General features: G+C 39.8%; 1 protein-coding gene across 3 annotated transcripts in view; it reads right to left on the bottom strand.

Moving 5' to 3' along the window:
* The window catches only part of LOC135521947 (NXPE family member 3-like), a 38177-nt gene extending 25915 nt beyond the window's left edge, over positions 1-12262 (bottom strand). For all 3 annotated transcript variants that reach the window (XM_064947771.1, XM_064947769.1, XM_064947770.1), the window contains exon 1: positions 12163-12262. The gene's annotated coding sequence lies outside the window, so the exon portion shown is untranslated. The remainder of the gene's footprint in view (positions 1-12162) is intronic.
* Positions 12263-12488: the final 226 nt, after the last annotated feature.

Below are 12488 nucleotides of genomic sequence, written 5' to 3' on the forward strand. Positions count from 1 at the left end.
GAGACAGTAAGACATAGCACCTTTGATTTCCATAAAGAGATGGAATCATACTGTGACAATGATGTGGTTATACTTCATGAAGGATGCCTCAGATTCAGAGAAGAGGTAATCAAAGATGCAGGCATTGACCCCTGGAGTTGTACAACTATTGCATCGGCATGCATGAAAACCTATCGTACACACTTTCTACCTGCAGCATCTATAGCTATCCCCTCGCCTGACAACTACCGATGCCAATTCAAGTCATACTCTAGTGAGTACTTGGCCCAGGATAAAGACATTTTTATTCAACATGCTTTGAATAGGGGTGAGAAGGCATTTGGGCCTTATCATGTTGATGGATACACACAGATTGACGGTGTTGAGACCGTGTTTTTTGTACAACGGTTGTTTCTTCCACGGTTGTAAATCTTGCTTTGTGCTCCAGACCATGTGTGTCCTAACCCATAAGACTTTTGGGGAAATGTACCAAGAGTTTCAAAACAAATTGGAATCTTTACAGGCTACTTACGGGTTGAAAGTGTATGTGATATGGGAGCATGAGTGGACTGAACTCAAAAAGTCTGATCCTCATTTTCAAGCCTTCCTTTCCAGCTTTGACACACCAGAACCCCTGGAACTCCGACAGGCCTTGTATGGAGGCCGTACCAATGCTTTGACATTGAGGTATGCAGCGCAACCCGACGAGACAATAGGATATGTAGATTTTACATCCCTTTATCCTCATGTAATGAGTTCCTCATGCTATCCTATGGGGCATCCTGAAATTATTCACTGCGACTTTGACTTACCCCAAAACTAGTTTGGTCTGATCAAAGCAACTGTCTACCCTCCTAGGGGTTTGTTTATACCAGTGTTGCCTTACAAGGAACCTCAAGGAAAACGTTTCTTTCCCCTTTGTTGCACCTGCAGTGAAAACAACAACCAGGAAAAGCCTTGTGATCCCTCAGATCAAGAAAGGTGTATGGGTCACCATTGAATTCTCTAAGGCTCTAGAGATGTGGTATCGTGTGGCCAAAATCTTTGAAGTGTGGAACTTTTCCAGGAAATCAGAAACTCTTTTTAAAGAGTACATCAAGACCTTCTTGAGATGCAAGCAGGCTATCCTGCATCAGTCACAGGTCAAGAGAGTAAAGACAAGTACATTCAAGACTATCACGACAGAGAAGGCATACTTCCTGACCCTGACAGAATAGAGGTCAACAAAACCAAAAGAAATATGTCAAAATTGTACTTAAACGCTCTTTGGGGGAAGCTTTCGCAGAGATGCAATATGCTAACAACGTCGATCATTAAAGACCCTGAAGAATTTTTGTAATTTGTTTTATCGGACCAATACGAAATTTCACATTTTTCATTCTTGAGTCAAGACATTGCCCTGGTGCAATGGAGACGTAACAAGAAGTGAGTTCTACCCCCGGGAAATGTAAATATGTTTCTTGCAGCATTTACCACAACCTATGGCCGACTTGAACTGTACACCCTCATGGAGCAGCTTCAGAGGTGGGTTCTTTACCACGACACAGACTCTGTCTATGTAAGCAAACAGGGGGATTGGAACCCCCTACTTAGAAACTATCTGGGTGGTTTAACGAGTGAACTCGAAGATGTCGACCATATCACAGAATGGTCCTCCTGTGGTCCCAAAAGCTATGCTTTTAGGACTAAAGACAATCACGTGGTGTTGAAAGCCAAAGGTGTGACTCAAAACTATGAAAATGCCCTGCGTGTAAACTTGGAATCAATCACACGCTTGGTCGAGGGGTTCATAAACGACCGGAATAGTGACTTGGAGATTTTGAGCTCCTACAAAAAAATTGTTAGGGATGAAAAAGCGCTTCCATCTAAGGACTAAGGGCCCCACTTACTAAAAGATTCAGGGTAGTCTATGACAAGAGACTGCTTTTGCCTGACGGGGCCACATTGCCCATTGGCTTCTGACTTATGCTACAAGCCCCAGTGTGTCTTAAAGCTTAAGGAATAATGGCTGCTGTAGAAGGTTTTGAACCCCGGTTGCAACTACCGGAACTTATCCTTTTCTCTAGTTTGATCTAGAATCTCCTCCACGTGAAAGACTTTGTCTTTACCCAACTGTAACTTCTGTAATTCCTTCTCATAAAAAGATCCCTCTATAAGCTCCCCGTCATAATCTTTTAACTTGTAGACCGGGGGTATGCGCGGTAGACATTTGGTAACTGCGAACACCTCATCGCTGTAACCTTGTTCATATTTTTGGTCGAAAACACCCCTCAACTTGAATATACGCACCAAGTCCCCCACTATGAATTTAAAATCAATTTCTTTCTTACTGCGATGGGGGAAATAGACCATACAGATTTTTAAAGACTTGAAAAGAGTTTTCAGAAGAGACCTCGGAGGGCTTCATCCGTATACTCTTATGGTAGCTGTTGTTGTACACCTTTACTAATTCTTGAACTATATCAATATATCTATGCGTGTTGTGAGCTGTAAAATATCGCCACATACGCTCCTTCAGAGTTCTGTTAAAGCGTTCAACAACTGATGCTTTCAAATCTGAGCCAGTAGCAAAATGTACTATATTGTGCTTCTTCATGAGTTACCACCAACAGTCTGCACTTTCTTGGGGGCTCCTCCTTCCTCCAAGATAGAGTCAAAGGCCCGGGTCACCTCTGCCCGCTCTTATTTTTTAAGACCCTTACAAATGCTATTTTAGAGAAAATATCTATAACCGTTAGTTAGCATGTAGTGATTTCCATCATTTTTATCTGCAAGGGCCTGCATGTCACATAGATCCGCCTGAAATTGGAACAAGGGATGAGTAGAAAAAACTCTATTTCTTGGAAATTGTTTTCGTACAGGTTTATGTAGAGTATAAGCATCCTGCTCTGCTAACCACTCATTCAGTTGAGCAGCGCTTAACCGGCTACCTGTTTCTTTGGCTATAGCTCTCTGTAAGCGTTCCTTACCCCCATAAGACCCTGGGTTAGAGGGGGTATAATAAATGTTTTTCAACATCTGCTCCGCCATCCTTCTTGCCTCTCTGAGGTACAATAACGTTAATGAGCCCCTTTCAAATAACTAAAACATTTCATTTTCATTTTGAATTTTTATTTTTTGCAAACATCAAGTATTACGTATACAGACAATTCTGGATTCGTTGCAGGATACTTGTACCCCTTTCTCAACGTTCCCAGCATGCAACACCTTGTATATTTGGTTTAGAATTACAGGCTTATGTCGCTCAATTTTTAAAACACACCCATCCGCTATATAAGTATATAAACAACAAATATGATACATGTTACAATTAAATGGTGTTTCAAACAAATAAAGTTAAATCTTAGACAAGGTTGTTTCTAGTTCTTCAGAATCATCCACAAGACGGGATACCATTTGTGTCCACTGTAGACTCTCACCTGTATGTCTTACATGATTTGCTTCATTTTTTGCACACGCTCGACATTAGCCCAGGTATTGTGTGTTGTGTAGAACAATACATTGTTCACTTTTTTCCAATAATTTGATGCATAACATTTGTATTTTCTCTCAAAAGAAAAAATGTATTTATTCTCTCTAACATCGTATGCATATAGCTACCGAGCCAGTAAATAACAAATAAGTATAGTCACTCGGTCTCTTGGGGTTTATTGAGCCAGAAAGTCATCACATCAGCCACCACAGCTTCCCTGTATTTGTTGTCATCCACCAGGGTATGTCGGATTTCTTTGAGTTTCTCGTGGATGTAGATCGCCTCCTTCAGTCCATTTAGGAAAGCCTCAGTTACCCCGTAAACTCTGGGAATAGACGGCACAAGACCCATAGACTCCAGGGCTCTGACCAGCGAAGGTATAAACCTACAGGACCACAGTCTTTTCACCAGCTCTTCAAAATGGTTGAAGAAGTAGTATCTTGGGGGCTCGTATCGGCATGGATGATGGCGCTGGCTAGGGTGATTCATCTCACAACCGATGCATTTTTCTCTTATATACTCTCCAATCACCACGTCTAAAAATGTGGCTACAGAAACATAGTACTGACCACCCCATCAAACACATCCTCAGGCTGTGTACATGTAGGAGGTGTCGGAATCTTGCCTGGGGGGAGTAGAATGTTGGGCTGCGTGGCATAGAGTCCTTAGGGTCTGGCCCCCATGACGTATCGGAGTCCTGGTATGTTGTATGAATATCCGTGGTATATGCTGAAATGAAGAACCGGAGGCTTTATGGGCACTCCTTTTGATGTTGCACCAGTCCTTTGGGAATCAGGGCGAGGTTAACGCAGCCGCGCTCTTAGTTTTCTTCAGGGGCTGACCCTTCTGATGATGTTCCTTCTTAGGGTTCCTTTGAATCATAATCCTCAGGATTTGTATATATTATATACTTCCTTAGCTGAACAATGTTCTGCCGCTGTTGGCTCTGTACAAAAAGAGCGTCCGACAACTCTAACAGTTTCAATTCCATTAGATCCCAACTTTTAAAAGGAATAAGCATGCGCAACATAAAATCCCTAGTCAGTCCACCATCACGAATGTTTGGGTTGCGGGTTTCCTCGTTGCTGATATAGAACTCCACGCATCCACATTCTTTCTTTGTATTTTCACCCTGTGAAATACTCTTCCTGAGGAGTCAGGGTGTCACGTCCTGACCTTAGTTATCTTTGTTTTCTTTATTATTTTGGTTAGGTCAGGGTGTGACAAGGGTGGTGTGTTTAGTTTTTGTATTATCTAGTTTTTTTGTATGTCTGGGGGTGTCTCTAGTTTAGGTGTTTATATGTCTATGGTTGCCGAGATTGGTTCTCAATCAGAGGCAGCTGTTTATCGTTGTCTCTGATTGGGGACCATATTTAGGTAACCATATTCCTTGGGTATTTTGTGGGTTGTTATTCTATGTTTAGTTGCCTGTTCGCACTAGTCATATTGCTTCACGGTTCGTTTTGTTATTTTGTATAGTTTTGTTCAGTGTTGCATTCGTTTAATAAATTAGAATGTACGCTTATCACGCTGCGCCTTGGTCTCCTCCTTATGACGACCCTGACACAGGGGTACCTTTCCATCGGGTCTCGTAGCCCGTGAACACACTATATCCCTTTGTGATAACTCTCAGTTCAGGACACACAACCTTGTGAAAAACCGGCCATTCTTCAAGCCCGTAGTCCACTCCTAAAGTCTGGTCTGTATATTCTTCTCCTTCAGCTACCGTATAGAGTTTCACTCTACAGGCCTGGTAATCAAACTGATACCCTCATTGCTGTCCATTAGACATCCTCACTTGATCTTTCATGTGAATGTGAGGGCAGTTCCATTCCTGCAGTCGAATGACAAAAGCGCCCTCTAGTGGCCACATGAGTAGAAAGTTATTAATATTCTTCATTTCAAATCCAGTGTTTCTACGTCAAACGGTTTTGTTATATTTCAGTCTTCTGAGATGTAAATAAAGTGTAATATTGGGATGCAAACTCAAAACGGAATACATTTCAAGTCTACAGTATATCTGACATGGTGCAGGTGTCTTATTTATTTTATGCCCTGTGTGAAGTGTATCATTTTGTTTCAAAGTAGGTTTGTATGAGACGACCAAGAAACCCTCCACATGACCCTGATTTAGCCAGGTTTTAAGAGGGTCTCAAATAATAGCCATAGTTTCCCCCTGTACATTAAACACACACACACACACACACACAATATTGGATCTTTAGTTAGACATATCCTGGCTTTTTGTCAAAGTTTTCTGGCCAGACGAAATAATGCATCATCGTTGAAATCACCAGGTATGCCAAAACAGACTGAATTTTCATACAGCTCTTACACTAAATCGGCATTATCATTATTTTCACAATTTCGCAGTATTGTTACATCCTCATATATTTAAAACACAGAAAAATCACGTTTTTACTGCACTGGGCCAACCTGTTTTTTTTTTACCCAGGTGTTGGGCTTTAAGGTATCCGGATAGCCAAAATAACTAACTACCAGATTTCTGTCCGGACTATTTCCTCTGGTGGAAGAATTCAATTGTATGAATTGACTTATCAAAATAAAGTTTCATGAAAATGTGTCATTCATTGTCATTATAATATGTTGGTAAATGCTATATAAAAGCAATAAGGCACGCGAGGCGGTGTTGTACTGTACCTATGTTTTCACCTCAAGTGCCTTATTGCTTAATTAAATAGTTGTGGCTAACAGCATACAATTTTATAAACCTAGTTATAATGAATGTTATAGAATACTGTTCATCCTTTTGTCATACGCTCTAATGCCACCTGTTAATAACAACTGCTATTCAGTGGTGTAAAGTCAAAATATTTTACTGCTTAGTAGTAAAAGTACTACTAAATACTACTTAGTAGTTTTTGTGGGTATCTGTACTTTACTATTTATATATATTTTTGACTATTACTTCACTACATTATTTAAGAAAATATTCTAATATTCTAAAAATATTCTACTTTTTACTCCCAAAAGACCTCTTTACATTTTGGATGCTTAGCAGGACAGGAAAATGGTCCAATTCACACACTTATCAACAGACATCTCTGGTCATCCCTACTGCCTCTGATTTGGTGGGCTCATTAAACACACAGGCTTCATTTGTAAATAATGTCTGAATGTTGGAGGTTGCCCCTGGCTATCCGTAAATTTAAAAAACAAACAAGAAAATGGTGCCATCTGGTTGGCTTAATGATACATAAGCATGTTTTAAACCAAATACTTTGACTTTTACTCAAGTATAATGTTTACTGGGAGATTTTTTACTTTTTCTATTTTCATTTTCTATTAAAGGTATCTTTACCTTTACTCAAGTATGATAATTGGGTACTTTTTCCACCACTGCTGCTATTACACAGGCGTACATGCTACATAACGCCTGCATACCAGATGTTATAACAAGGTGTTATGTAATTTACCAACCTCTGTGCCACATTCTTACATTGAATGGAATGATGGTTGTCGGAACCATGTCATATGCCCTTATAGAGTGTTCACAGACACCGGCTTAAGTAAAGTGATGAATTTGAGATGTTATAAAATAGCTAAGAATTGGATCATATACCACAGGATGAGTTGAAAGGATCACGTAAGGCCGAGGTGGGTGCAACTTGGCATGATGGTAAAGGCTCATGGGCCATACTCTTTCATGCAATGCCATGTGAAATGGCCACATGGTGGCGCTATAACAAGGGATTGAAGTTGCAAACGTTGAAACATCATGCCCCCTGTCTGAGCGAGAGTCCAGAAATTCAGTACAGGGATCCCTCCCCTTACAAGGAAAATATATGTCTCAAGGACACAAGTCCTCCATGATGTATTTTACGTCATTTAAAAATAATAATATTTAAAAAAAACCTTCTTCTCTTAGTCCAGTAGATAAGCTAGAACATTTTTTTGATTTGGTATAGAAGTGTGAAAATAGGTGCTGAACAAAACCTGATAGAGTGTCATTTTAGCTAAGCCTTGGTCAGTATGCTGAAAATGCATTTGCACTCTTTTACATTTTGTGTAATGGCTTCCCCTGTGTTGGGTCTACACAACCTCTAAATAGCTTAAATGTTTGTATTGGTTTGTGGAACACATCTAATTAACAACTAAATCCATATTGTCTTTGTTTTTACCTTGAAGATTGCAACAATGATAAACATGTATTTTACATTGCTGTACAAATTGGTATTTCCTTACTTTGAAAGTGATGTATTAAATACAAAGTTACCTTTAACACTGCAAAAAAAGTTATGTTCCCTGAAGTCTACTGATTACAATGATATATAATATATGTAACTGGAGTTTCCAGCTGAACGAAAAGGAGAGCAGTCAGGGATAACTTCAATAAAAATATTTTCTGTTCAATTATAAGTTGCAACAGGGAGATACCTCCAACACAGAAGCAGAGAAAATGTTGAATAGGCTCTTTTCTGAGAAGGCCCTAAGATATTAATTACACACTTCCCGAGTTTTCACTAACTACCAGCCCCAAAGGCTTGTAGGAAGTCACAACATCAGCGGCTACAGAAGCACACAGTGTCACAGATACATTATCAGTGTGTCCTCGGCGAAGTCTGGCAGCAAACTTTAACCATAACATTCAACACAGGCAGACATTTGATACTGGCAGTTAAACAGGACAAAGGTAGGAAGATCAGTACTTAGTTATAACAGTATATACTTAAATGCAAGAAAATAATACATCTAATAAATTACAATTACAATATGATATTATAAAATGCCAGTTAAGAAATGTGTCAAGAAACCTACCCTGTACACATCACTCCAAGTAAATGATGATTGTGGACTTCAGGAAACAGCATATGGAGCACCCCCCTATCTACATCGACGGGACCACAGTGGAGAAGGTGGACAGCTTCAAGTTCCTCAGGTTACACATCACTGACAAACTGAAATGGTCCACCCAAACAGACAGTGTCTCTTCAACCTCAGGAGGCTGAAGAAATTTGGCTTGGCACCTAAAACCCTCACAAACTATTACAGATGCACAATTGAGAGCATCCTATCGGGCTGTATCATCGCTTGTTACGGCAACTGCACCGCCGCAACAATAGGGCTCTCCAGATGGTGGTGCGGTCTGCCCAACGCATTACCGTGGGCAAACTACCTGCCCTCCAAGACACCTACAGCACCCGATGTCACAGGAAGGCCAAAAAGATAATACAACAACCACTGCCTGTTCACCTCACTATCATTCAGAATGTGAGTTCAGTACAGGTGCATCAAAGCTGGGACCGAGAGATGGAAAAACAGCTTTTAACTCAAGGCCATCAGACTGTTAAATAGCCATCACTAGCACTTAGAGGCTACTGCCTATATTTATAGACATGGAATCACTGGCCACTTAAATAATGTTTATATATCTTGCATTACTCATCGTATATGTATATATACTGTATTCTATACTATTCTACTCTCTTCGTCTATGCCGCTCTGACATTGCTTGTCCATATATTTATATATTCTTAATTACATTCCTTTACTTAGATTTGTGTGTATTGGGTATATGTTGTAAAATGGTTAGATATTACTTGTGTGTGCAGGTGCACAACTTACAGGTGGGACAAGGGGTCATGACCCCACCCCCCCAATATTAGAGACAGGTCAATTTGACCCCCTCAATAATATACCATGATAAATTTGATTGATTGGAAATAATTTTCCTACCATAAAGTGCCAGGCAGCTACTGGTTTTCTGTGGCTTTACATTAAGTTACAGTGCCTTGCGAAAGTATTCGGCCCCCTTGAACTTTGCCACCTTTTGCCACATTTCAGGCTTCAAACATAAAGATATAAAACTGTATTTTTTTGTGAAGAATCAACAACAAGTGGGACACAATCATGAAGTGGAACGACATTTATTGGATATTTCAAACTTTTTTAACAAATCAAAAACTGAAAAATTGGGCGTGCAAAATTATTCAGCCCCCTTAAGTTAATACTTTGTAGCGCCACCTACTTACAGCTGCGATTACAGCTGTAAGTCGCTTGGGGTATGTCTCTATCAGTTTTGCACATCGAGAGACTGAAATTTTTTCCCATTCCTCCTTGCAGAACAGCTCGAGCTCAGTGAGGTTGGATGGAGAGCATTTGTGAACAGCAGTTTTCAGTTCTTTCCACAGATTCTCGATTGGATTCAGGTCCGGACTTTGACTTGGCCATTCTAACACCTGGATATGTTTATTTTTGAACCATTCCATTGTAGATTTTGCTTTATGTTTTGGATCATTGTCTTGTTGGAAGACAAATCTCCGTCCCAGTCTCAGGTCTTTTTCAGGTCATTCTTCCAGAATGGTCCTGTATTTGGCTCCATCCATCTTCCCATCAATTTTAACCATCTTCCCTGTCCCTGCTGAAGAAAAGCAGGCCCAAACCATGATGCTGCCACCACCATGTTTGACAGTGGGGATGGTGTGTTCAGGTTGATGGGCTGTGTTGCTTTTACGCCAAACATAACGTTTTGCATTGTTGCCAAAAAGTTCAATTTTGGTTTCATCTGACCAGAGCACCTTCTTCCACATGTTTGGTGTGTCTCCCAGGTGGCTTGTGGCAAACTTTAAACGACACTTTTTATGGATATCTTTAAGAAATGGCTTTCTTCTTGCCACTCTTCCATAAAGGCCAGATTTGTGCAATATACGACTGATTGTTGTCCTATGAACAGAGCCTCCCACCTCAGCTGTAGATCTCTGCAGTTCATCCAGAGTGATCATGGGCCTCTTGGCTGCATCTCTGATCAGTCTTCTCCTTGTGTGAACTGAACGTTTAGAGGGACGGTCAGGTCTTGGTAGATTTGCAGTGGTCTGATACTCCTTCCATTTCAATATTATTGCTTGCACAGTGCTCCTTGGGATGTTTAAAGCTTGGAAAATCTTTTTGTATCCAAATCCGGCTTTAAACTTCTTCACAACAGTATCTCGGACCTGCCTGGTGTGATCCTTGTTCTTCATGATGCTCTCTGCGCTTTTAACGGACCTCTGAGACTATCACAGTGCAGGTGCATTTATACGGAGACTTGATTACACACAGGTGGATTGTATTTATCATCATTAGTCATTTAGGTCAACATTGGATCATTCAGAGATCCTCACTGAACTTCTGGAGAGAGTTTGCTGCACTGAAAGTAAAGGGGCTGAATAATTTTGCACACCCAATTTTTCAGTTTTTGATTTGTTAAAAAAGTTTGAAATATGCAATAAATGTCGTTCCACTTCATGATTGTGTCCCACTTGTTGTTGATTCTTCACAAAAAAATACAGTTTTATATCTTTATGTTTGAAGCCTGAAATGTGGCAAAAGGTGGCAAAGTTCAAGGGGGCCGAATACTTTTGCAAGGCACTGTATATGACTGCTACTTTGATATTACACCATAACAGATAAGATAACAGAAACTCAACCATCCGTCTAACTTGTTTCAATATATTTATGTGTTTTGGTAAGTTATTATTAATGCAACAAAATACATTTTGTGAAATATTAGCTTTTGTCTGAAGCTGAAATAGACAGTAAATTAAAACGCTAATTTGACCTATGCACTAACAAGACTTTTCAGCGTACGAAGGTTTGACACATGCTGGAGTACTGTAGTTTTATTGCAACAAGATCTCCTAGTTTCACTTGCATATTCGACATATTATGGAAGCATTAATTCCACATGGTTACACAGTTAAAACAGAAACAACTCAAAGGGTTAAGCTTAGGTATTCATGCCGAGTGGTTTAGGTTAGGGATATGGCTTGGGATAAGCTTAAAACAAAACAATTAAAAAGAATGCACCGTTTCCATCAAGTATCATCAAGTATTCTCATGGCTTGCAAGAGCATTATGAACTGTCGTAGAGCAGTGGTCAGCGCAGCATGCTTTAGTCTGTTCAGCGCACTTTGACCCTGAGCATCATTAGTTGCATGAGTGCTCGGCAAGAGTTAAAAAAATTGGTGAGCGCCGAAGGCTGCATATATCAACGTTCTCAGGGCCGTTTCAAATGTCCAAAGTCTATTTCTAGTGATCAGCCTGCTTTATTGATCTAATGTACTTCAACAACAGAATTACTCACATTGGACAAAATGAAAATGTTAACCATAATCAGAGAGTAAAAAGTGTTGGTTTACAATTACATTGTTTATGCTCTATTCTTACAATAAAAGTGACTCAAATGACACAATAAAGGATTCAGAATTCAGTTACTATTGGGCAAAATATAATCCAAAACACAATCAAAACAAACTGCAAATGCATCCAACAAGTTTGTACAGTTAAAAGCTTGATGAAACTTTGGACTATACTATAAGTGTCAAATTACTTCAAATGGGGGAACTAGATACATAAAGTGTTTTCATTTCCAAATGGTAAAAGAGATGTATTAAAATACCCTCAAAACACAGGGGGAGAAAACAGAAAGACCATTATTTTTGGCACAAAGTTCATTAGGTCGATTATAATGCCAGCAGGGTGTAGGCCACTGCAATCAATGAGAAATGGCACTTAATCAATAACCCGTTAAGCAACAGACCAAGCAAAAATGAAAGATTGGCTCTTTGCATGTCATTTCTTTTCTATAATTCTTGATTCCACATTTACTGTGAAAAGATCAATACAATGCAGCCTGTACCAACAGATTCAATATGCTCCTGTGGTTCCTGTTATAATTGATGAAGTTAGTTAGTTGTGCTGTAGCTGCTTACCGTTTATGTATTGTTCCTCTTTGTCTAGAATAAATTATTTACGAAGTTGATGTCCTGTCCACTGTTATTCGAGGCTGTCTGTCTGAAGAGCATTCATATGTCCTTTACACCCATAGAAGTAGATAGAGAGCGCATTTAGGGCTGTGTCAGTATTGACATTTTGTCCGGCAGTTATTGTCATGCAAATGTCTGCTGGTCTTACGGTAATTGACTGTTAATTAACAAACACGTTCAGCATCTCCAGGCCTCCATGCATACAAGCCTCTGATGTGCACCTAAGGAACATCTACATTTAAAAGTCTAATAAAAATATACATCATCACAAT

This window comes from Oncorhynchus masou, chromosome 30, assembly GCF_036934945.1.
Source record: "Oncorhynchus masou masou isolate Uvic2021 chromosome 30, UVic_Omas_1.1, whole genome shotgun sequence".
In the NCBI taxonomy this organism is placed as follows: Eukaryota; Metazoa; Chordata; class Actinopteri; order Salmoniformes; family Salmonidae; genus Oncorhynchus; species Oncorhynchus masou.